We start from the raw sequence: 27,220 nt of genomic DNA on the forward strand, positions 1-27,220 counted from the left end.
TCCTCACCCCGCACACAGTCACATAGTCAGCTCCTCACCCCGCACACAGTCACATAGTCAGCTCCTCACCCTGCACACAGTCACATAGTCAGCTCCTTACCCCGCACACAGTCACATAGTCAGCTCCTCACCCTGCACACAGTCATATAGTCTGATCCTCACCCCGCACACAGTCACATAGTCAGCTCCTCACCCTGCACACAGTCATATAGTCTGATCCTCACCCCGCACACAGTCACATAGTTAGCTCCTTACCCCGCACACACTCACATAGTCAGCTCCTCACCCTGCACACAGTCACATAGTCAGCTCCTCACCGCGCACACAGTCACATAGTCAGCTCCTCACCCTGCACACAGTCACATAGTCAGCTCCTCATCCCGCACACAGTCATATAGTCAGCTCCTTACCCTGCACACAGTCACATAGTCTGATCCTCATCCCGCACACAGTCACATAGTCAGCTCCTCACTTCGCACACAGTCACATAGTCAGCTCCTCACCCTGCACACAGTCACATATTCAGCTCCTCACCCCGCACACAGTCACATAGTCAGCTCCTCACCCTGCACACAGTCACATAGTCAGTTCCTCACCTCGCACACAGACATAGGGGCAGATTTACTTACCCGGCCCATTCGCGATCCAGCGGTGCGTTCTCTGCACAGGATTCGGGTCCGGCTGGGATTTAAGAAGGTAGTTCCTCCGCCGTCCACCAGGTGGAGCTGCTGCGCCGAAAATAATCTTAACGCCCCGGAATGCACCATCCCATAGCAGGTGAAGGTGAGTGCTTCCCAAGCGACACATTTCGGTTTTTAAATGCGGCGGTTTTTCCGAATATGCGGCGGTTTTCGTTAGGCCACGCCCCCCCGATTTCTGTCGCGCGCATGCCGGCCCCGATGCGCCACAATCCGATCGCGTGCGCCAAAAACCCGGGGCAATTCATGTACAAGCGGCGCAAATCGGAAATATTCGGGTAACACGTCGGGAAAACGAGAATCGGGCCGTTAGTAAATGACCCCCATATAGTCAGCTCCTCACCCTGCACACAGTCACATAGTCAGCTCCTCACCCCGCACACAGTCATATAGTCAGCTCCTCACCCTGCACACAGTCACATAGCTAGCTCCTCACCCCGCACACAGTCATATAGTCAGCTCCTCACCCCGCACACAGTCACATAGTCAGCTCCTCACCCCGCACACAGTCATATAGTCAGCTCCTCATCCCTCACACAGTCATATAGTCAGCTCCTTACCCTGCACACAGTCACATAGTCAGCTCCTCACCCTGCACACAGTCACATAGTCAGCTCCTCACACTGCACACAGTCACATAGTCAGCTCCTCACCCTGCACACAGTCACATAGTCAGCTCCTCACCCCGCACACAGTCATATAGTCAGCTCCTCACCCCGCACACAGTCACATAGTCAGCTCCTCACCCCGCACACAGTCATATAGTAGGCTCCTCACCTCGCACACAGTCACATAGTCAGCTCCTCACCCCGCACACAGTCAAAGAACCAGGAGGATTACAGTAACTTTCTGATTCCATAGTGTCAGCCGTCCTGCCTCACCCCCCCCCCCCCCTCATACAGAATAAGGAAGTTTAAGTCTTAGTCAGTACAGTCCAATATCTGATGTTGGACAATCGTGGGGTCTCATGCCTTATCTTAGAAGAAAATCATCTCCACATTTAAGGGTTGTCCCAAATCACTGACTGAACCCTATACACAGGATAAGGGATTGGTTAGAGATGGCACAGGGTCAGACTTTTGGGTCGCTTTGAAATTGGGAGATAGAAGGACCTGAAGTTTCTCTGTAGGGGGCAATAGTCCTGCAGGGACTCTCAGCTCCATGTGACGCTGGGGGTCCTATGTGTGGCCTGGGAGCTGATATATGGACTGTGTTTCCCAGACTGAACCCTACAACCCATCACCTTCCCTGAAATCCTTCATCCCCTGCCCCATGGACCTGACACACATAAATGCCCCTTGTCAATCATAACCTTTTTACACCACTAAAATATAACTTGACTATGTGACACCCCGCACACAGTCACATAGTCAGCTCCTCACCCCGCACACAGTCACATAGTCAGCTCCTTACCCCGCACACAGTCATATAGTCGGCTCCTCACCCTGCACACAGTCACATAGTCAGCTCCTCACCCTGCACACAGTCACATAGTCAGCTCCTCACTCCGCACACAGTCACATAGTCAGCTCCTCACCCTGCACACAGTCACATAGTCAGCTCCTCACTCCGCACACAGTCACATAGTCAGCTCCTCACCCTGCACACAGTCACATAGTCAGCTCCTCACCCCGCACACAGACATATAGTCAGCTCCTCACCCCGCACACAGTCATATAGTCAGCTCCTCACCCTGCACACAGTCCCATAGTCAGCTCCTCACCCTGCACACAGTCACATAGTCAGCTCCTCACCCCGCACACAGTCACATAGTCAGCTCCTCACCCCGCACACAGTCATATAGTCGGCTCCTCACCCTGCACACAGTCACATAGTCAGCTCCTCACCCCACACACAGTCACGTAGTCAGCTTCTCATCTCACACACAGTCACATAGTCAGCTCCTCACCCCGCACACAGTCACATAGTCGGCTCCTCAGCCTGCACACAGTCACATAGTCAGCTCCTCACCCTGCACACAGTCACATAGTCAGCTCCTCACCCTGCACACAGTCACATATTCAGCTCCTCACCCCGCACACAGTCACATAGTCAGCTCCTCACCCTGCACACAGTCACATAGTCAGCTCCTCACCCTGCACACAGTCACATATTCAGCTCCTCACCCCGCACACAGTCACATAGTCAGCTCCTCACCCTGCACACAGTCACATAGTCAGCTCCTCACTCCGCACACAGTCACATAGTCAGCTCCTCACCCTGCACACAGTCACATAGTCAGCTCCTCACCCCGCACACAGATATATAGTCAGCTCCTCACCCCGCACACAGTCATATAGTCGGCTCCTCACCCTGCACACAGTCACATAGTCAGCTCCTCACCCCGCACACAGTCATATAGTCAGCTCCTCACCCTGCACACAGTCACATAGTCAGCTCCTCGCCCTGCACACAGTCACATAGTCAGCTCCTCACCCCGCACACAGTCACATAGTCAGCTCCTCAACCCGCACACAGTCATATAGTCGGCTCCTCACCCTGCACACAGTCACATAGTCAGCTCCTCACCCCACACACAGTCACGTAGTCAGCTTCTCATCTCACACACAGTCACATAGTCAGCTCCTCACCCCGCACACAGTCACATAGTCGGCTCCTTAGCCTGCACACAGTCACATAGTCGGCTCCTCACCCTGCACACAGTCACATAGTCAGCTCCTCACCCCGCACACAGTCACATATTCAGCTCCTCACCCCGCACACAGTCACATAGTCAGCTCCTCACCCCGCACACAGTCACATAGTCAGCTCCTCACCCCGCACACAGTCACATAGTCGGCTCCTCACCCTGCACACAGTCACATAGTCAGCTCCTTACCCCGCACACAGTCATATAGTCAGCTCCTCACCCTGCACACAGTCATATAGTCTGATCCTCACCCCGCACACAGTCACATAGTCAGCTCCTCACCCTGCACACAGTCATATAGTCTGATCTTCACCCCGCACACAGTCACATAGTTAGCTCCTCACCCCGCACACAGTCATATAGTCAGCTCCTCACCCCGCACACAGTCACATAGTCAGCTCCTCATCCCGCACACAGTCACATAGTCAGCTCCTCACCCCGCACACAGTCACATAGTCAGCCCCTCACCCCGCACACAGTCACATAGTCAGCTCCTCACCGCGCACACAGTCACGTAGTCAGCTCCTCACCCTGCACACAGTCACATAGTCAGCTCCTCACCGCGCACACAGTCACATAGTCAGCTCCTCACCCTGCACACAGTCACATAGTCAGCTCCTCATCCCTCACACAGTCATATAGTCAGCTCCTTACCCTGCACACAGTCACATAGTCTGATCCTCATCCCGCACACAGTCACATAGTCAGCTCCTCACCCTGCACACAGTCATATAGTCTGATCCTCACCCTGCACACAGTCACATAGTCAGCTCTTCACTCCGCACACAGTCACATAGTCAGCTCCTCACCCTGCACACAGTCATATAGTCTGATCCTCACCCCGCACACAGTCACATAGTCAGCTCCTCACCCCGCACACAGTCACATAGTCAGCTCCTCACCGCGCACACAGTCACATAGTCAGCTCCTCACCCTGCACACAGTCACATAGTCAGCTCCTCACCCTGCACACAGTCACATAGTCAGCTCCTCACCCTGCACACAGTCACATAGTCAGCTCCTCACCCTGCACACAGTCACATAGTCAGCTCCTCACTCCGCACACAGTCACATAGTCAGCTCCTCACCCCGCACACAGTCACATAGTCAGCTCCTCACCCTGCACACAGTCACATAGTCAGTTCCTCACCTCGCACACAGACATATAGTCAGCTCCTCACCCTGCACACAGTCACATAGTCAGCTCCTCACCCTGCACACAGTCACATAGCTAGCTCCTCACCCCGCACACAGTCATATAGTCACCTCCTCACCCTGCACACAGTCACATAGTCTGATCCTCATCCCGCACACAGTCACATAGTCAGCTCCTCACCCCGCACACAGTCACATAGTCAGCCCCTCACCCCGCACACAGTCACATAGTCAGTTCCTCACCTCGCACACAGACATATAGTCAGCTCCTCACCCTGCACACAGTCACATAGTCAGCTCCTCACCCCGCACACAGTCATATAGTAGGCTCCTCACCTCGCACACAGTCACATAGTCAGCTCCTTACCCCGCACACAGTCAAAGAACCAGGAGGATTACAGTAACTTTCTGATTCCATAGTGTCAGCCGTCCTGCCTCACCCCCCCCCCCCCCCCTCATACAGAATAAGGAAGTTTAAGTCTTAGTCAGTACAGTCCAATATCTGATGTTGGACAATCGTGGGGTCTCATGCCTTATCTTAGAAGAAAATCATCTCCACATTTAAGGGTTGTCCCAAATCACTGACTGAACCCTATACGCAGGATAAGGGATTGGTTAGAGATGGCACAGGGTCAGACTTTTGGGTCGCTTTGAAATTGGGAGATAGAAGGACCTGAAGTTTCTCTGTAGGGGGCAATAGTCCTGCAGGGACTCTCAGCTCCATGTGACGCTGGGTGTCCTATGTGTGGCCTGGGAGCTGATATATGGACTGTGTTTCCCAGACTGAACCCTACAACCCATCACCTTCCCTGAAATCCTTCATCCCCTGCCCCATGGACCTGACACACATAAATGCCCCTTGTCAATCATAACCTTTTTACACCACTAAAATATAACTTGTATTGAAAGTATTTTAAAATTAACAAAAGACGAAGTGATTTGTGCTCTATGAATGAATGTTTAAAACTTTCAGGGTGAGGATCAGACTCTTTGGGGGTCATTTACATAGGGCCCGATTCGCATTTTCCCAACGTGTTACCCGAATGTTTCCGATTTGCGCTGAATTGCCCCGGGTTTTTGGCGCGCGCGATCGGATTGTGGTGCATCGGCGCTGGCATGCACGCGATGGAAATCGGGGGGCGTGGCCGAACGAAGACCTGATGGATTCAGAAAAACTGCAGCATTTTTTTAAAAAAAGTGTCGCTGTACACGCGCTTACCTCACCAGCGCAGCAGCGACACCTGGTGGACGTCGGAGGAACTGCCTTAGTGAATCGCCGTAAGACCCGAATCCTCCGCAGAGAAAGCGCCGCTGGATTGCGAATGGACCGGGTAAGTAAATCTGCCCATTGTGTTTATCCCACATTGATCGATAATCTTCTTCATTGACCACACATGTCCCACTCCTGGCTCCACTGTGTTGTAGGCAGTGGTGGAGCTGGGAGCCATCAGCTTCCTGCTCCACCATTGACCCTCAGCTGTCACTGTGTAGGGCAGAGGCCGGCAGGCGGGATGTGATGATGTCACTGCTCCTACCGGCCCCAGCGCACAGTGCACAGCAGTGTCAGGAAGAGGAATGGGAAGTGTCAGGTATACAATGGGAAGGGCATTTTTAATGGGGTTGCAAAAGGAAAGGGTATAAATTTGGAAGCAGCAGAAAGGGGCGAATCCTTCCCCCGGGGCTCCCCACTCCTCAGAGTCAGAGTGAAGGTGAAGACTCTGTAAATGATGCGCAACTACAGGACGACCGATAACATCTGCCGCTCACAGACGCGTCACGGACTACCTGCACGCAGTAAATCTGCCGAGTAATCATGGACACGGACGGCTTCACGCAGGAGCTGATCCGCAGCCTCGGGTCCGGCTCTCAAATAAATGCACATAAATAATGGATGTGTTTTATCCCAAATTACCGGCACATCCTTAGTAACAGCTGCAGATTATACCATAAATTATTCACCGCTGAAATTACCAGGACATTTTTCATAATACTTTTTGCTTATTATCAAGAGCGGAAAACATTCCAGTCTGTGTCTGCGATACAACGTCGGCCTCTTCATCCTCACTTTTATCCCTATAGTAAGAAAACATCTCCCATCAGAATCCATCCTGATAAACCCGGGACATTACTCATAGATCCGGGCACCGGGACTGGGGATCTTCTTATGTGCGTTATCCATGGGCTCTGCCCTTCTAAAATCAACTTTTATATTTATATTAATAAGCCTGAAGCCCTCTGAGGGTGTTACCAAAGCCCCTCTGTGCTGTAGCTTCACGGGCTGTTACACTGTGCGGGAGCAGGTGGAGGGGAGACAGTGTAACAGCCTGTGAAGCTACAGCGAGTCTCTGGTAACACCAACAGAGCCTTAATTAACATAATTATAAAATTTGATTTTTTTAGAAGGAAGGAGAAGATTCCCACAGTGCCGGTGCATGGATCTATGAGTAATGTCCCTGCTTTATCAGATGGAATTTGATGGTAGATTTCCTTTATATCCTTAGTATATCTATACACTGCCCTGGTATTAAAAGGGAATTAAGGAGAAGTTCTCAATATCGGGTTGGAGCTGGACTTTCAGCACCGGCACCTGGTCCCCTGCTATCAGCTTCTCAGATGGGTCCTTGGAGACCCCCGTGGAGGGACCAGTCATCTAACAATTCCTTAGAATTGCTGTTAATGTTTTCTCCTAATCTAATATAACACAATTCTGGCCTGAAGTTGCAGAATTACAACATTTTGGCAGACTTTTTGTTACATCTTACATTTTTGTGCAGCACATGAAGTGGGTAGAAACAGATTGGCAATGTTGTTAGTTGCTTGTAGGAGTTTAACTTTCAAGTGCTCTGGGGGGACCTCACACTGCTGTGCTCTTAGTGTACTGGGGTGAGGAGTAGACTGTCCTCCTCTGTGCCGCCTCCTTCCATGTCTATGGCGCTGCTCTTCATGCTTGCGCTTCACTGGCGGCTACTATGGAAATACTGCACCTGCCGGCCCTGCAGCAAAGGCTGCTGCGCATGTGCAGGGGCTCCACAGGAAGAGGAGCGATCCGAGGAAGAAGGCGGCAGTGCTGAGGCGTAGAGTACCCTGAGCTCCCTGCACTCGGCCTCGCTACTCTACACCTCTGTATCCAGGGAATTTACATCACTCTTAGATAAAGATTTAACAAATTAGATCAGGTCCCAGGAATATTAAAGGAAACCTACCACAGATCTAGCTAATAAGGTAGGTTGTTGCTGCAATCCTCTCCCTGATAGTTATTATAACCATTAAATTCTGTATAAACAATTAGATTTATGTAAATTAGCGCTGGACGCTACAGGGGGCATGGAAAAATGTTACATTCAGGCGTCTCCTCTCCTGCTGCTGATAAATGACATCACATCTGGCATCAGGCGTCACGTTCAGACGTCTCCTCTCCTGCTGCTGATAGATGACATCACATCCGGCATCAGGCGTCACGTTCAGGCGTCTCCTCTCCTGCTGCTGATAAATGACTTCACATCCGGCATCAGGCATCACGTTCAGGTGTCTCCTCTCCTGCTGCTGATAAATGACATCACATCCGGCATCAGGCGTCACGTTCAGGCGTCTCCTCTCCTGCTGCTGATAAATGACTTCACATCCGGCATCAGGCATCACGTTCAGGTGTCTCCTCTCCTGCTGCTGATAAATGACTTCACATCCGGCATCAGGCATCACGTTCAGGTGTCTCCTCTCCTGCTGCTGATAAATGACATCACATCCGGCATCAGACGTCACGTTCAGGTGTCTCCTCTCCTGCTGCTGATAAATGACATCACATCCGGCATCAGGCATCACGTTCAGGTGTCTCCTCTCCTGCTGCTAATAAATGACATCACATACGGCACCAGGCGTCACGTTCAGATGTCTCCTCTCCTGCTGCTGATAAATGACATCACATCCGGCATCAGGCGTCACGTTCAGGTGTCTCCTCTCCTGCTGCTGATAAATGACATCACATCTGGCATCAGGCGTCACGTTCAGGCGTCTCCTCTCCTGCTGCTGATAAATGACATCACATACAGCATCAGGCGTCACGTTCAGGCGTCTCCTCTCCTGCTGCTGATAAATGACATCACATCCGGCATCAGGCGTCACGTTCAGGCGTCTCCTCTCCTGCTGCTGATAAATGACATCACATACGGCATCAGGCGTCACGTTCAGGTGTCTCCTCTCCTGCTGCTGATAAATGACATCACATCTGGCATCAGGCGTCACGTTCAGGTGTCTCCTCTCCTGCTGCTGATAAATGACATCACATCTGGCATCAGGCGTCACGTTCAGGCGTCTCCTCTCCTGCTGCTGATAAATGACATCACATACAGCATCAGGCGTCACGTTCAGGCGTCTCCTCTCCTGCTGCTGATAAATGACATCACATACAGCATCAGGCGTCACGTTCAGGCGTCTCCTCTCCTGCTGCTGATAAATGACATCACATACAGCATCAGGCGTCACGTTCAGGTGTCTCCTCTCCTGCTGCTGATAAATGACATCACATCTGGCATCAGGCGTCACGTTCAGGCGTCTCCTCTCCTGCTGCTGATAAATGACATCACATACAGCATCAGGCGTCACGTTCAGGCGTCTCCTCTCCTGCTGCTGATAAATGACATCACATACAGCATCAGGCGTCACGTTCAGGCGTCTCCTCTCCTGCTGCTGATAAATGACATCACATACAGCATCAGGCGTCACGTTCAGGCGTCTCCTCTCCTGCTGCTGATAAATGACATCACATACGGCATCAGGCGTCACGTTCAGGCGTTTTCACATACAGCATCAGGCGTCACAGTCAGGCGTCTCCTCTCCTGCTGCTGATAAATGACATCACATACGGCACCAGGCGTCACGTTCAGGCGTCTCCTCTCCTGCTGCTGATAAATGACATCACATTCGGCATCAGGCGTCACGTTCAGATGTCTCCTCTCCTGCTGCTGATAAATGACATCACATACGGCACCAGGCGTCACGTTCAGATGTCTCCTCTCCTGCTGCTGATAAATGACATCACATTCGGCATCAGACGTCACGTTCAGGTGTCTCCTCTCCTGCTGCTGATAAATGACATAACATCCGGCATCAGGCATCACGTTCAGGCGTCTCCTCTCCTGCTGCTGATAAATGACATCACATACGGCATCAGGCGTCACAGTCAGGCGTCTCCTCTCCTGCTGCTGATAAATGACATCACATACGGCATCAGGCGTCACAGTCAGGCGTCTCTTCTCCTGCTGCTTATAAATTACATCACATCCGGCATCAGGCGTCACAGTCAGGCGTCTCCTCTCCTGCTGCTGATAAATGACATCACATACAGCATCAGGCGTCACGTTCAGGCGTCTCCTCTCCTGCTGCTGATGAATTACATCACGTACGGTATCAGGCGTCACATTCAGGCGTCTCCTCTCCTGCTGCTGATAAATGTCATCACATCCGGCATCAGGCGTCACATTCAGGCGTCTCCTCTCCTGCTGCTGATAAATGTCATCACATCCGGCATCAGGCGTCACGTTCAGGTGTCTCCTCTCCTGCTGCTGATAAATGACATCACATCCGGCATCAGGCATCATGTTCAGGCGTCTCCTTTACTGCTGCTGATAAATGACATCACATACGGCATCAGGCGTCACGTTCAGGCGTCTCCTCTCCTGCTGCTGATAAATGACATCACATACGGCATCAGGCGTCACGTTCAGGCATCTCCTCTCCTGCTGCTGATAAATGACATCACATCCGGCATCAGGCGTCACGTTCAGGCGTCTCCTCTCCTGCTGCTGATAAATGACATCACATCCGGCATCAGACGTCACGTTCAGGTGTCTCCTCTCCTGCTGCTGATAAATGACATAACATCCGGCATCAGGCATCACGTTCAGGCGTCTCCTCTCCTGCTGCTGATAAATGACATCACATACGGCATCAGGCGTCACAGTCAGGCGTCTCCTCTCCTGCTGCTGATAAATGACATCACATACGGCATCAGGCGTCACAGTCAGGCGTCTCTTCTCCTGCTGCTTATAAATTACATCACATCCGGCATCAGGCGTCACAGTCAGGCGTCTCCTCTCCTGCTGCTGATAAATGACATCACATACAGCATCAGGCGTCACGTTCAGGCGTCTCCTCTCCTGCTGCTGATGAATTACATCACGTACGGTATCAGGCGTCACATTCAGGCGTCTCCTCTCCTGCTGCTGATAAATGTCATCACATCCGGCATCAGGCGTCACATTCAGGCGTCTCCTCTCCTGCTGCTGATAAATGTCATCACATCCGGCATCAGGCGTCACGTTCAGGTGTCTCCTTTACTGCTGCTGATAAATGACATCACATACGGCATCAGGCGTCACGTTCAGGCGTCTCCTCTCCTGCTGCTGATAAATGACATCACATACGGCATCAGGCGTCACGTTCAGGCATCTCCTCTCCTGCTGCTGATAAATGACATCACATATGGCATCAGGCGTCACGTTCAGGCGTCTCCTCTCCTGCTGCTGATAAATGACATCACATACGGCATCAGGCGTCACGTTCAGGCGTTTCCTCTCCTGCTGCTGATAAATGACATCACATACGGCATCAGGCGTCACAGTCAGGCGTCTCCTCTCCTGCTGCTGATAAATGACATCACATCCGGCATCAGGCGTCACGTTCAGGTGTCTCCTCTCCTGCTGCTGATAAATGACATCACATCCGGCATCAGGCGTCACAGTCAGGCGTCTCTTCTCCTGCTGCTTATAAATTACATCACATCCGGCATCAGGCGTCACAGTCAGGCGTCTCCTCTCCTGCTGCTGATAAATGACATCACATACAGCATCAGGCGTCACGTTCAGGCGTCTCCTCTCCTGCTGCTGATGAATTACATCACGTACGGTATCAGGCGTCACATTCAGGCGTCTCCTCTCCTGCTGCTGATAAATGTCATCACATCCGGCATCAGGCGTCACGTTCAGGCGTCTCCTCTCCTGCTGCTGATAAATGACTTCACATCCGGCATCAGGCGTCACGTTCAGGCGTCTCCTCTCCTGCTGCTGATAAATGACATCACATACGGCATCAGGCATCATGTTCAGGCGTCTCCTTTACTGCTGCTGATAAATGACATCACGTACGCCATCAGGCGTCACGTTCAGGTGTCTCCTCTCCTGCTGCTGATAAATGACATCACATCCGGCATCAGGCATCATGTTCAGGCGTCTCCTTTACTGCTGCTGATAAATGACATCACATACGGCATCAGGCGTCACGTTCAGGCGTCTCCTCTCCTGCTGCTGATAAATGACATCACATTCGGCATCAGACGTCACGTTCAGGCGTCTCCTCTCCTGCTGCTGATAAATGACATCACATACGGCATCAGGCGTCACGTTCAGGCGTTTCCTCTCCTGCTGCTGATAAATGACATCACATACGGCATCAGGCGTCACAGTCAGGCGTCTCCTCTCCTGCTGCTGATAAATGACATCACATCCGGCATCAGGCGTCACGTTCAGGTGTCTCCTCTCCTGCTGCTGATAAATGACATCACATCCGGCATCAGGCGTCACAGTCAGGCGTCTCTTCTCCTGCTGCTTATAAATTACATCACATCCGGCATCAGGCGTCACAGTCAGGCGTCTCCTCTCCTGCTGCTGATAAATGACATCACATACAGCATCAGGCGTCACGTTCAGGCGTCTCCTCTCCTGCTGCTGATGAATTACATCACGTACGGTATCAGGCGTCACATTCAGGCGTCTCCTCTCCTGCTGCTGATAAATGTCATCACATCCGGCATCAGGCATCACGTTCAGGTGTCTCCTCTCCTGCTGCTGATGAATTACATCACGTACGGTATCAGGCGTCACATTCAGGCGTCTCCTCTCCTGCTGCTGATAAATGTCATCACATCCGGCATCAGGCGTCACGTTCAGGTGTCTCCTCTCCTGCTGCTGATAAATGACATCACATCCGGCATCAGGCATCATGTTCAGGCGTCTCCTTTACTGCTGCTGATAAATGACATCACATCCGGCATCAGGCGTCACGTTCAGGCGTCTCCTTTACTGCTGCTGATAAATGACATCACATACGGCATCAGGCGTCACGTTCAGGCGTCTCCTCTCCTGCTGCTGATAAATGACATCACATACGGCATCAGGCGTCACGTTCAGGCATCTCCTCTCCTGCTGCTGATAAATGACATCACATATGGCATCAGGCGTCACGTTCAGGCGTCTCCTCTCCTGCTGCTGATAAATGACATCACATACGGCATCAGGCGTCACGTTCAGGCGTTTCCTCTCCTGCTGCTGATAAATGACATCACATCCGGCATCAGGCGTCACAGTCAGGCGTCTCCTCTCCTGCTGCTGATAAATGACATCACATACAGCATCAGGCGTCACGTTCAGGCGTCTCCTCTCCTGCTGCTGATAAATGACATCACATCCGGTATCAGGCGTCACGTTCAGGCGTCTCCTCTCCTGCTGCTGATAAATGACATCACATCCGGCATCAGGCATCACGTTCAGGTGTCTCCTCTCCTGCTGCTGATAAATGACATCACATACGGCATCAGGCGTCACGTTCAGGCGTCTCCTCTCCTGCTGCTGATGAATGACATCACATCCGGCACCAGGTATCATGTTCAGGTGTCTCCTCTCCTGCTGCTGATAAATGACATCACACACGGCACCAGGCGTCACGTTCAGGCGTCTCCTCTCCTGCTGCTGATAAATGACATCACATCCGGCACCAGGCATCATGTTCAGGCGTCTCCTCTCCTGCTGCTGATAAATGACATCACATACGGCATCAGGCGTCACGATCAGGCGTCTCCTCTCCTGCTGCTGATAAATGACATCACATCCGGCATCAGGCGTCACGTTCAGGCGTCTCCTCTCCTGCTGCGGATAAATGAAATCACATACGGCATCAGGCATCATGTTCAGGCATCTCCTCTACTGCTGCTGATAAATTACATCACATCCGGCATCAGGCATCACGTTCAGGCATCTTCTCTCCTGCTGCTGATAAATGACATCACATACAGCATCAGGCGTCACGGTCAGGCATCTCCTCTCCTGCTGCTGATAAATTACATCACATACGGCATCAGGCATCATGTTCAGGTGTCTCCTCTCCTGCTGCTGATAAATGACATCACATACGGCATCAGGCGTCACGTTCAGGTGTCTCCTCTCCTGCTGCTGATAAATGACATCACATACGGCATCAGGCGTCACAGTCAGGCGTCTCCTCTCCTGCTGCTGATAAATGACATCACATACGGCATCAGGCATCATGTTCAGGTGTCTCCTCTCCTGCTGCTGATAAATGACATAACATCCGGCATCAGGCGTCACGTTCAGGTGTCTCCTCTCCTGCTGCTGATAAATGACATCACATACGGCATCAGGCGTCACAGTCAGGCGTCTCCTCTCCTGCTGCTGATAAATGACATCACATACGGCATCAGGCGTCACAGTCAGGCGTCTCCTCTCCTGCTGCTGATAAATTACATCACATCCGGCATCAGGCATCACGTTCAGGTGTCTCCTCTCCTGCTGCTGATAGATGACATCACATCCGGCATCAGGCATCACGTTCAGGTGTCTCCTCTCCTGCTGCTGATAAATGACATCACATCCGGCATCAGGCGTCACGTTCAGGCGTCTCCTCTCCTGCTGCTGATAAATGACATCACATCCGGCATCAGGCGTCACGTTCAGGAGTCTCCTCTCCTGCTGCTGATAAATGACATCACATACGGCATCAGGCGTCACGTTCAGGCGTCTCCTCTCCTGCTGCTGATAAATGACATCACATATGCCATCAGGCATCACATTCAGGCGTCTCCTCTCCTGCTGCTGATAAATGATATCACATCAGGCATCACGTTCACACGTCTCCTCTCCTGCTGCTGATAAATGACATCACATACGGCATCAGGTGTCACGTTTAGGAGTCTCCTCTCCTGCTGCGGATAAATCACATCACATACGCCATCAGGCGTCACGTTCAGGTGTCTCCTCTCCTGCTGCTGATAGATGACATCACATACGGCATCAGGCGTCACGTTCAGGCGTCTCCTCTCCTGCGGCTGATAAATGACATCACATACGGCATCAGACATCACGTTCAGGTGTCTCCTCTCCTGCTGCTGATAAATGACATCACATCCGGCATCAGGCGTCACGTTCAGGTGTCTCCTCTCCTGCTGCTGATAGATGACATCACATACGGCATCAGGCGTCACGTTCAGGCGTCTCCTCTCCTGCTGCTGATAAATGACATCACATCCGGCATCAGACGTCACGTTCAGGTGTCTCCTCTCCTGCTGCTGATAAATGACATCACATCCGGCATCAGGCGTCATGTTCAGGCGTCTCCTCTCCTGCTGCTGATAAATGACATCACATCCGGCATCAGACGTCACGTTCAGGCGTCTCCTCTCCTGCTGCTGATAAATGACATCACATCCGGCATCAGACGTCACGTTCAGGCGTCTCCTCTCCTGCTGCTGATAAATGACATCACATCCGGCATCAGGCGTCACGTTCAGGTGTCTCCTCTCCTGCTGCTGATAAATGACATCACATCCGGCATCAGGCGTCACGTTCAGGCGTCTCCTCTCCTGCTGCTGATAAATGACATCACATCAGGCGTCATGTTCAGGTGTCTCCTCTCCTGCTGCTGATAAATGACATCACATCCGGCATCAGGCGTCACGTTCAGGCGTCTCCTCTCCTGCTGCTGATAAATGACATCAATACCGAAAGCGAGACACCAGCTGCAGGCGAGGTGCGCGCTGCACAGAGATCATCGCAGCCTTTGGATAAGTGACGGGCAGGGCCACATACCTCAGCGCAGAGGATAGATGACGGGCATGGCCACATACCTCAGCGCAGAGGATAGATGACGGGCATGGCCACATACCTCAGCGCAGAGGGAACTCATGGCCTTTGCTCTGCAGTAAAACCTTTAATCACAGTAAAACAATAACTTTTCTACTAGAGGCCGAGCAGAACCTGCACTTACAGATCCATCAGCACTTACCTCTTCCCTGGTCACCTGCCACCTTGTCACTCAGGCTGGGAGCACCAACCCCTGCAGAATCCCTCCAGTAGCCTCCAAATTGGAGGTCCTTCTGCTGGACCCTGGTGTGTATTCTTGGGTCAGAACCTGGGCCCACCAGGGGATCCTCTGACTCTGGTAACTGCTGCCATGTAGGGATGAGCTGACCTGTTCAGTCCGGGTTCAGGTCCAGATCTCTGCGGGTAACTCACGTGTTCTAGTTTCGCACTGTTGCTCCCCGTCACGTATATTGTAGAGCGCGGCTTCGCTGGCCCCATATAAAGAGTCCTCACCATTGGTTCCTGCAGTGGGAAGTGCGATGGGGCCGGGGATAGTATTGAAGGGGGCAGAAATAAGCCAAGGAAACATAATAATGTGCAGTAGACTTACCCTGCTCCAGCATCGTGGCTGCCGTGTGGGTGGTCACCGGACCAAGCAGTGACTGCCAGAACTTCTGGCCCGGTAGGTGGTGAAACAATGGAAGCACTGATTTTGAAAACCACAGTGTAGCGAACATACTTACATTTTTTACTCCTTCCTGCTCCGATCCCCACGGACGGAACCCCCCCCCCCCCCCCCACCGATGGCTTTAGAACATCAGAGATCTTGCATCCCTAAGGATCCCTATAGTTCCCTATAGGGCTCCGATAAAACATGGAGGCCCATTGATAGACTTAGTGTAATGTAACACATTGCTGGGGGGGAGGGGGTTATTACAGCTAACACCCCCCACCCCACCCCCACACACACGGGGGGTCTGTCTGGTCCAACCTGCCTCCCAAACCAAGAAAAAAGACGGGACTAAGACAAATTTACTGTAAAAGAACTTGTTAATCAATATCGTCATTAATAAGTAAAGGGAACATCTCTTCAATACATATAATATTGTTATTGTATCTTGGCCACAGGGGTGCACCAGGCATGAAGCAAGTTGAGTCTCTGGCCTCAGGCGGCACCACCTGCAGCAAAATGAGCGGCAGGGGAACAGTAACTTGCTAAAAAGCCGGAGCTGACACCCAAATATAATCTTTCTTCGTCCCCGAGGTGAGCATGGGTGTAAGACACTGCATGGAGAAGCAATTACTAAGAAACATAACCTGATTGTTACTCCTTAGTGGGGCGGGGGGCCTAATCTATAGCTCAGAGCGTTTCCTCTCCTCTCTGCTTGGACACATGAGGCTGGTGTTCTGTATGTAATAGGATGACTTTTTTGGGTCTTTCTGATACATCCAATGTTACGTGAATGAACACTTCATGGAGGCTGTGACTGCGGTGTCACTTCTGCTGCTACTTCTTGTGTTAATGATCTTTAATCATTTACTAAGGAGGTAAATCCCAGGGAGGAAGGTAAGTACAATGCAGATGATTTATTACGTGACAGTTCTGTGCTACAAGTCGGTCAGAGTTACAACGCGAGACACTGAAAGCCCAAATCTAATGACTTGTCACATTGTGTCCTGTAATCTCACAGTGTATCATGTAATTACTGGCTACTATACCATGTACAGGATGTAAGTGAAGGTAGGTGGCCCCATAAGACCACAATGATCTGCACAGACACAAGATTTATCTACGCCAACTCTTCACTTCCTAATTGCAAAGTTACTGTATCTGTAGCGTCTTCCAAAAGTTTGGCAAATTTGTATAATTTTGGCAAAACTTTCTCAGAAAGCCGCATGCTACGTTGTACAAGTCGTAAAAGTGTCCAAAAACTTGCCCAAAACAAGGTGTTTGAGACAAAATTTTGGTGCAATTTAGAACAGATTTCTGACCCAATCAGATTAAGGAAAAAAAGACACAATACAGAACAATAAAGTTGTGGTTTAAAAAATTTTTTGGCCCCTTTATTAGTTTTTGACAGCAGTGGAGAGTGACCGCAGAGCAACTCAATGCAGAAAGCTAAAGGCACAGCAGTGTGAGGACAAGTCCTTAATGCACCAAGTCCAGCTACAAACCCGAAGCATAAATTATTGGAATTGATTAATCTGAGGAATAAGAATTACCCAGCGACTCAGAATGATCAAAACTACTGATAAATACTGTTTAAAGGGATTTGTAAGGTGGAGAAGGAGCATTGAAAATAAACTGATCCTAAAGTTTACACTGAGACCTTCAGCGATCTGCTGGTTCATCAGAAGATGAATCACTCATAGATCCAGACACTGTGACTGTGGTATCTTCTTATATTTGTTACCCATGGCCTCCTTCTTTCTAAAATCAACTTTTAAAATATTGCTAATGAACCTGAAGGGCTCTGTAGGATGTAATCAGAGCCACACTGTGCTGTAGCTTCATAGGCTGTTACACTGTTCAGGAGCACCTCCCCTCCCACTGTGTGTTGGAACGTCCTCTGCTACGGAGAGATTCCATCAGGCAGAGGGAGGGGAAGGGGAAGACAGTGTAATAGCTTGTGAAGCTACACCATGGAGGGGCACTGGTAACACCCTCAGGAGCCATTTTGGCTCATTAAAATAATTTTAAAAGTAGATTTTAGAAGGAAGGAGGCCATGGATAACAAATATAAGAAGATCCCACAGTCCCGGTGCCTGGATCTATGAGAAATGTCCCGGGTTTATCCTGATGGATTTTCACGGTTCCATTAAGCTGCCTCTGGGGCCACAAGTGCGCAATAGGCCTCGGAGATACATGAATCCTTGCGAGTGGGGTCTTTTGATTAGAGAGACCACATAACTTTACTTGGGGTCCAAAAAGAGCCCAACCTGCCCATGCAGACCCCAACTATTCTGGTCACAATAATAATAGGGAATAACTTGCTGATCCGTGTTGGTCCCAATGTTGTAAGTGACATTGATCACGAGAACGGGGGCCTGTTGTACCACGTATGAATAGTGAAGCTGGTGGCCCGTGCTCCCTGCTGCTCCCCGCTGCTTCCTGCTGCTCCCTGCTGCTCCCTGCTGCTTCCTGCTGCTCCCCGCTGCTCCCCGCTGCTCCGCGCTGCTCCCTGCTGCTCCCTGCTGCTTCCTGCTGCTCCCCGCTGCTTCCTGCTGCTCCCCGCTGCTCCCCACTGCTACCTGCTGCTTCCTGCTGCTCCCCGCTGCTCCACGCTGTGCCCCGCTGCTCCCCGCTGCTTCCTGCTGTTCCCCGCTGCTCCACGCTGTTCCCCGCTGTTCCCCGCTGCTCCCCGCTGCTTCCCGCTGCTCCCCACTGTTCCCCGCTGCTCCCCGCTGCTTCCCGCTGCTCCCTGCTGCTCCCCGCTGCTCCCTGCTGCTCCCCGCTGCTCCCTGCTGCTCCCTGCTGCTCTCCACTGCTCCCTGCAGCTCCCTGCTGCTCTTCGCTGCTCCCCGCTGTTCCCCGCTGCTCCCCGCTGTTCCCCGCTGCTCCCCGCTGCTCCCCGCTGCTCCCTGCTGCTTCCTGCTGCTCTCCGCTGCTCCCTGCTGCTCCCCGCTGCTCCCTATGGCGCTGGTGGAGGTATCGGCCCTGCATGCTCATCCCATCCCTCCAGTTATTTGGGTAACGAGTGACCCCTGATGTGGTGATACTTGGGGTCCTGTGGCTGGGACCATCTCTGATGAGAACCCCATCCCTGACCGCAGTATCTGCCGCCATCGCTGTCACCCTTTGTATTACTGTCTCGGGCGAATCCGTGAAACTCTTTGTGAATAATCGTCTAATCACCTCGTCAGAAGACGCTCGTCAGCGATTCCAGAAAGCAGCGGCCGATCATTTGCATAGAGGTCGCGTTCCGTTAATACGTCTCTTGTAGAAACAGACATCGTGTAACGAGCAGCGGAGACGCCTGACACTGACATTTCTACATTCAAATTATGCAGAAAACGATCATTAAATTAATTAGCAAATTAATTAGGAAAGAAGAGTAAAAAAAAAAAAGAGAGAGAGACTCGGGTTCGCCCCTCGCAATATTTAAGTAAACAGGTCATTTTCCGTAATTGTCAAGTCTAATTTGTTGCGTAACATTTTGCTTCGTTAATTTGTTGCGACATAACGAGATGTTTATTAACACTTTTATTAATTACGTCTTCATTGATTATCATTTTAATAGAAAAGTCGCAACGAGTTCATTTTTCAGGCGGAATATCGCTGTAAATACATTGGATACGGATTCTGTTTCCGATAAGTTTCTTCTCGTCCAGTGGAGATGAATCCTGGGAAGTAACAGGAAGTAACTGTAACAAACCTAAGGCTGCCCCTCCCCCTGTAACTGACCCCCAGGACTTATCCCTAAGGTGCCCCTATCTCACCCACAAAGTGACTCCCACTTTGTGACTAACCACTAAGCTGTATACCCACTATAGACTGTAACCACTAAGCTGTATACCCACTATAGACTGTAACCACTAAGCTGTATACCCACTACAGACTGTAACCACTAAGCTGTATACCTACTAGAGACTGTAACCACTAAGCTGTATACAACCACTAGAGACTGTAACCACTAAGCTGTACAACCACTAGAGACTGTAACCACTAAGCTGTATACCCACTAGAGACTGTAACCACTAAGCTGTATACCTACTAGAGACTGTAACCACTAAGCTGTACAACCACTAGAGACTGTAACCACTAAGCTGTATACCTACTAGAGACTGTAACCACTAAGCTGTATACAACCACTAGAGACTGTAACCACTAAGCTGTACAACCACTAGAGACTGTAACCACTAAGCTGTATACCTACTAGAGACTGTAACCACTAAGCTGTATACCCACTATAGACTGTAACCACTAAGCTGTATACCCACTATAGACTGTAACCACTAAGCTGTATACCCACTATAGACTGTAACCACTAAGCTGTATACCCACTAGAGACTGTAACCACTAAGCTGTATACCTACTAGAGACTGTAACCACTAAGATGTACAACCACTAGAGACTGTAACCACTAAGCTGTATACCCACTAGAGACTGTAACCATTAAGATGTACAACCACTAGAGACTGTAACCACTAAGCTGTATACCTACTAGAGACTGTAACCACTAAGCTGTATACCTACTAGAGACTGTAACCATTAAGCTGTACAACCACTAGAGACTGTAACAACTAAGCTGTATACCCACTAGAGACTGTAACCACTAAGATGTACAACCACTAGAGACTGTAACCACTAAGCTGTACAACCACTAGAGACTGTAACCACTAAGATGTACAACCACTAGAGACTGTAACCACTAAGCTGTATACCCACTACAGACTGTAACCACTAAGCTGTATACCCACTAGAGACTGTAACCACTAAGATGTACAACCACTAGAGACTGTAACCACTAAGCTGTACAACCACTAGAGACTGTAACCACTAAGATGTACAACCACTAGAGACTGTAACCACTAAGCTGTATACCCACTACAGACTGTAACCACTAAGCTGTATACCCACTATAGACTGTAGCCACTAAGCTGTATACCTACTATAGACTGTAACCACTAAGCTGTACAACCACTAGAGACTGTAACCACTAAGCTGTATACCCACTAGAGACTGTAACCACTAAGATGTACAACCACTAGAGACTGTAACCACTAAGCTGTATACCCACTAGAGACTGTAACCACTAAGCTGTATACCTACTAGAGACTGTAACCACTAAGCTGTACAACCACTAGAGACTGTAACCACTAAGCTGTATACAACCACTAGAGACTGTAACCACTAAGCTGTATACCCACTATAGACTGTAACCACTAAGCTGTATACCTACTAGAGACTGTAACCACTAAGCTGTACAACCACTAGAGACTGTAACCACTAAGCTGTATACCCACTACAGACTGTAACCACTAAGCTGTATACCTACTAGAGACTGTAACCACTAAGCTGTACAACCACTAGAGACTGTAACCACTAAGCTGTATACCTACTAGAGACTGTAACCACTAAGCTGTATACCCAATAGAGACTGTAACTACTAAGCTGTATACCTACTAGAGACTGTAACCACTAAGCTGTATACCTACTAGAGACAGTAACCACTAAGCTGTATACCCAATAGAGACTGTAACCACTAAGCTGTATACCTACTAGAGACTGTAACCACTAAGCTGTATACCTACTAGAGAATGTAACCACTAAGCTGTATACATACTAGAGACTGTAACCACTAAGCTGTACAACCACTAGAGAGTGTAACCACTAAGCTGTATACCTACTAGAGACTGTAACCACTAAGCTGTATACCTACCAGAGACTGTAACCACTAAGCTGTACAACCACTAGAGACTGTAACCACTAAGCTGTATACCTACTAGAGACTGTAACCACTAAGCTGTATACCTACTAGAGACTGTAACCACTAAGCTGTATACCTACTAGAGACTGTAACCACTAAGCTGTACAACCACTAGAGACTGTAACCACTAAGCTGTACAACCACTAGAGACTGTAACCATTAAGCTGTACAACCACTAGAGACTGTAACCACTAAGCTGTATACCTACTAGAGACTGTAACCACTAAGCTGTACAACCACTAGAGACTGTAACCACTAAGCTGTATACCTACTAGAGACTGTAACCACTAAGCTGTATACCTACTAGAGACTGTAACCACTAAGCTGTATACCTACTAGAGACTGTAACCACTAAGCTGTATACCTACTAGAGACTGTAACCACTAAGCTGTATACCCACTATAGACTGTAACCACTAAGCTGTATACCTACTAGAGACTGTAACCACTAAGCTGTACAACCACTAGAGACTGTAACCACTAAGCTGTACAACCACTAGAGACTGTAACCACTAAGCTGTATACCTACTAGAGACTGTAACCACTAAGCTGTATACCCACTAGAGACTGTAACCACTAAGCTGTATACCTACTAGAGACTGTAACCACTAAGCTGTATACCTACTAGAGACTGTAACCACTAAGCTGTATACATACTAGAGACTGTAACCACTAAGCTGTACAACCACTAGAGAGTGTAACCACTAAGCTGTATACCTACTAGAGACTGTAACCACTAAGCTGTACAACCACTAGAGTCTGTAACCACTAAGCTGTATACCTACTAGAGACTGTAACCACTAAGATGTGCAACCACTAGAGACTGTAACCACTAAGCTGTACAACCACTAGAGACTGTAACCACTAAGCTGTATACCTACTAGAGACTGTAACCACTAAGCTGTACAACCACTAGAGACTGTAACCACTAAGCTTTATACCTACTACAGACTGTAACCACTAAGCTGTATACAACACTACAGACTGTAACCACTAAGCTGTATACCCACTAGAGACTGTAACCACTAAGCTGTATACCCACTAGAGACTGTAACCATTAAGCTGTATACCTACTAGAGACTGTAACCACTAAGCTGTATACCTACTAGAGACTGTAACCACTAAGCTGTATACCTACTACAGACTGTAACCACTAAGCTGTACAACCACTAGAGACTGTAACCACTAAGCTGTATAACCACTAGAGACTGTAACCACTAAGCTGTATACCCACTAGAGACTGTAACCACTAAGCTGTACAACCACTAGAGACTGTAACCACTAAGCTTTATACCTACTACAGACTGTAACCGCTAAGCTGTATACAACACTACAGACTGTAACCACTAAGCTGTATACCCACTAGAGACTGTAACCACTAAGCTGTATACCCACTAGAGACTGTAACCATTAAGCTGTATACCTACTAGAGACTGTAACCACTAAGCTGTATACCTACTAGAGACTGTAACCACTAAGCTGTACAACCACTAGAGAGTGTAACCACTAAGCTGTATACCTACTATAGACTGTAACCACTAAGCTGTACAACCACTAGAGACTGTAACTACTAAGCTGTACAACCACTAGAGACTGTAACCACTAAGATGTACAACCACTAGAGACTGTAACCATTAAGCTGTATACCTACTAGAGACTGTAACCATTAAGCTGTATACCTACTAGAGACTGTAACCACTAAGCTGTACAACCACTAGAGACTGTAACCACTAAGCTGTATACCTACTAGAGACTGTAACCACTAAGCTGTACAACCACTAGAGACTGTAACCACTAAACTGTATACCTACTATAGACTGTAACCACTAAGCTGTACAACCACTAGAGACTGTAACCACTAAGCTGTATACCTACTAGAGACTGTAACCACTAAGCTGTATACCTACTAGAGACTGTAACCACTAAGATGTACAACAACTAGAGACTGTAACCACTAAGCTGTACAACCACTAGAGACTGTAGCCACTAAGCTGTATACCTACTATAGACTGTAACCGCTAAGCTGTATACCCACTACAGACTGTACCACTAAGCTGTACAACCACTAGAGACTGTAACCACTAAGCTGTATACCCACTACAGACTGTAACCACTAAGCTGTACAACCACTAGAGACTGTAACCACTAAGATGTACAACCACTAGAGACTGTAAACACTAAGCTGTATACCTACTAGAGACTGTAACCACTAAGCTGTATACCCACTACAGACTGTAACCACTAAGCTGTACAACCACTAGAGACTGTAAGCACTAAGCTGTACAACCACTAGAGACTGTAACCACTAAGCTGTATACCTACAAGAGACTGTAACCACTAAGCTGTATACCTACTAGAGACTGTAACCACTAAGCTGTATACATACTAGAGACTGTAACCACTAAGCTGTACAACCACTAGAGACTGTAACCACTAAGCTGTATACAATACTACAGACTGTAACCACTAAGCTGTATACCTACTAGAGACTGTAACCACTAAGCTGTATACCTACTAGAGACTGTAACCACTAAGCTGTATACCTACTAGAGACTGTAACCACTAAGCTGTATACATACTAGAGACTGTAACCACTAAGCTGTACAACCACTAGAGACTGTAACCACTAAGCTGTATACAACACTACAGACTGTAACCACTAAGCTGTATACCTACTAGAGACTGTAACCACTAAGCTGTATACCTACTAGAGACTGTAACCACTAAGCTGTATACCTGCTAGAGACTGTAACCACTAAGCTGTACAACCACTAGAGACTGTAACCACTAAGCTGTACAACCACTAGAGACTGTAACCACTAAGATGTACAACCACTAGAGACTGTAACCATTAAGCTGTATACCTACTAGAGACTGTAACCATTAAGCTGTATACCTACTAGAGACTGTAACCACTAAGCTGTACAACCACTAGAGACTGTAACCACTAAGCTGTATACCTACTAGAGACTGTAACCACTAAGCTGTACAACCACTAGAGACTGTAACCACTAAACTGTATACCTACTATTGACTGTAACCACTAAGCTGTACAACCACTAGAGACTGTAACCACTAAGCTGTATACCTACTAGAGACTGTAACCACTAAGCTGTATACCTACTAGAGACTGTAACCACTAAGATGTACAACAACTAGAGACTGTAACCACTAAGCTGTACAACCACTAGAGACTGTAGCCACTAAGCTGTATACCTACTATAGACTGTAACCGCTAAGCTGTATACCCACTACAGACTGTACCACTAAGCTGTACAACCACTAGAGACTGTAACCACTAAGCTGTATACCCACTACAGACTGTAACCACTAAGCTGTACAACCACTAGAGACTGTAACCACTAAGATGTATACCTACTAGAGACTGTAAACACTAAGCTGTATACCCACTACAGACTGTAACCACTAAGCTGTACAACCACTAGAGACTGTAAGCACTAAGCTGTACAACCACTAGAGACTGTAACCACTAAGCTGTATACCTACAAGAGACTGTAACCACTAAGCTGTATACCTACTAGAGACTGTAACCACTAAGCTGTATACATACTAGAGACTGTAACCACTAAGCTGTACAACCACTAGAGACTGTAACCACTAAGCTGTATACCCACTACAGACTGTAACCACTAAGCTGTACAACCACTAGAGACTGTAAGCACTAAGCTGTACAACCACTAGAGACTGTAACCACTAAGCTGTATACCTACAAGAGACTGTAACCACTAAGCTGTATACCTACTAGAGACTGTAACCACTAAGCTGTATACATACTAGAGACTGTAACCACTAAGCTGTACAACCACTAGAGACTGTAACCACTAAGCTGTATACCTACTAGAGACTGTAACCACTAAGCTGTATACCTACTAGAGACTGTAACCACTAAGCTGTATACCTGCTAGAGACTGTAACCACTAAGCTGTACAACCACTAGAGACTGTAACCACTAAGCTGTATACCTACTAGAGACTGTAACCACTAAGCTGTATACCTACTAGAGACTGTAACCACTAAGCTGTATACCTACTAGAGACTGTAACCACTAAGCTGTATACCTACTAGAGACTGTAACCACTAAGCTGTATACCTACTAGAGACTGTAATCACTAAGCTGTATACCTACTATAGACTGTAACCACTAAGCTGTACAACCACTAGAGACTGTAACCACTAAGATGTACAACCACTAGAGACTGTAACCACTAAGCTGTATACCTACAAGAGACTGTAACCACTAAGCTGTATACCTACTAGAGACTGTAACCACTAAGCTGTATACATACTAGAGACTGTAACCACTAAGCTGTACAACCACTAGAGACTGTAACCACTAAGCTGTATACCTACTAGAGACTGTAACCACTAAGCTGTATACCTGCTAGAGACTGTAACCACTAAGCTGTACAACCACTAGAGACTGTAACCACTAAGCTGTATACCTACTAGAGACTGTAACCACTAAGCTGTATACCTACTAGAGACTGTAACCACTAAGCTGTATACCTACTAGAGACTGTAACCACTAAGCTGTATACCTACTAGAGACTGTAACCACTAAGCTGTACAACCACTAGAGACTGTAACCACTAAGATGTACAACCACTAGAGACTGTAACCATTAAGCTGTATACCTACTAGAGACTGTAACCATTAAGCTGTACAACCACTAGAGACTGTAACCACTAAGCTGTATACCTACTAGAGACTGTAACCACTAAGCTTTATACAACACTACAGACTGTAACCACTAAGCTGTACAACCACTAGAGACTGTAACCACTAAGCTGTATACCTACTAGAGACTGTAACCACTAAGCTGTATACCTACTAGAGACTGTAACCACTAAGCTGTATACATACTAGAGACTGTAACCACTAAGCTGTACAACCACTAGAGACTGTAACCACTAAGCTGTATACCTACTAGAGACTGTAACCACTAAGCTGTACAACCACTAGAGACTGTAACCACTAAGCTGTATACCTACTAGAGACTGTAACCACTAAGCTGTATACCTACTAGAGACTGTAACCACTAAGCTGTATACCTACTAGAGACTGTAACCACTAAGCTGTACAACCACTAGAGACTGTAACCACTAAGCTGTATACCTACTAGAGACTGTAACCACTAAGCTGTATACCTACTAGAGACTGTAACCACTAAGCTGTATACCTACTATAGACTGTAACCACTAAGCTGTACAACCACTAGAGACTGTAACCACTAAGCTGTATACCCACTAGAGACTGTAACCGCTAAGCTGTATACCTACTAGAGACTGTAACCACTAAGCTGTACAACCACTAGAGACTGTAACAACTAAGCTGTACAACCACTAGAGACTGTAACCACTAAGCTGTATACCCACTATAGACTGTAACCGCTAAGCTGTAT

The 27,220-nt window shown here is 48.6% G+C and overlaps 1 long non-coding RNA gene across 1 annotated transcript in view; it reads left to right on the top strand.

Moving 5' to 3' along the window:
* The window catches only part of LOC140075986 (uncharacterized), a 46,528-nt gene that overhangs the window by 13,040 nt on the left and 6,268 nt on the right, over window positions 1-27,220 (top strand). The window contains exon 2 of the long non-coding RNA XR_011849493.1: window positions 16,497-16,632. This is a non-coding gene — a long non-coding RNA (uncharacterized lncRNA). The remainder of the gene's footprint in view (window positions 1-16,496; window positions 16,633-27,220) is intronic.

Source organism: Engystomops pustulosus, chromosome 8 (genome assembly GCF_040894005.1).
Source record: "Engystomops pustulosus chromosome 8, aEngPut4.maternal, whole genome shotgun sequence".
In the NCBI taxonomy this organism is placed as follows: Eukaryota; Metazoa; Chordata; class Amphibia; order Anura; family Leptodactylidae; genus Engystomops; species Engystomops pustulosus.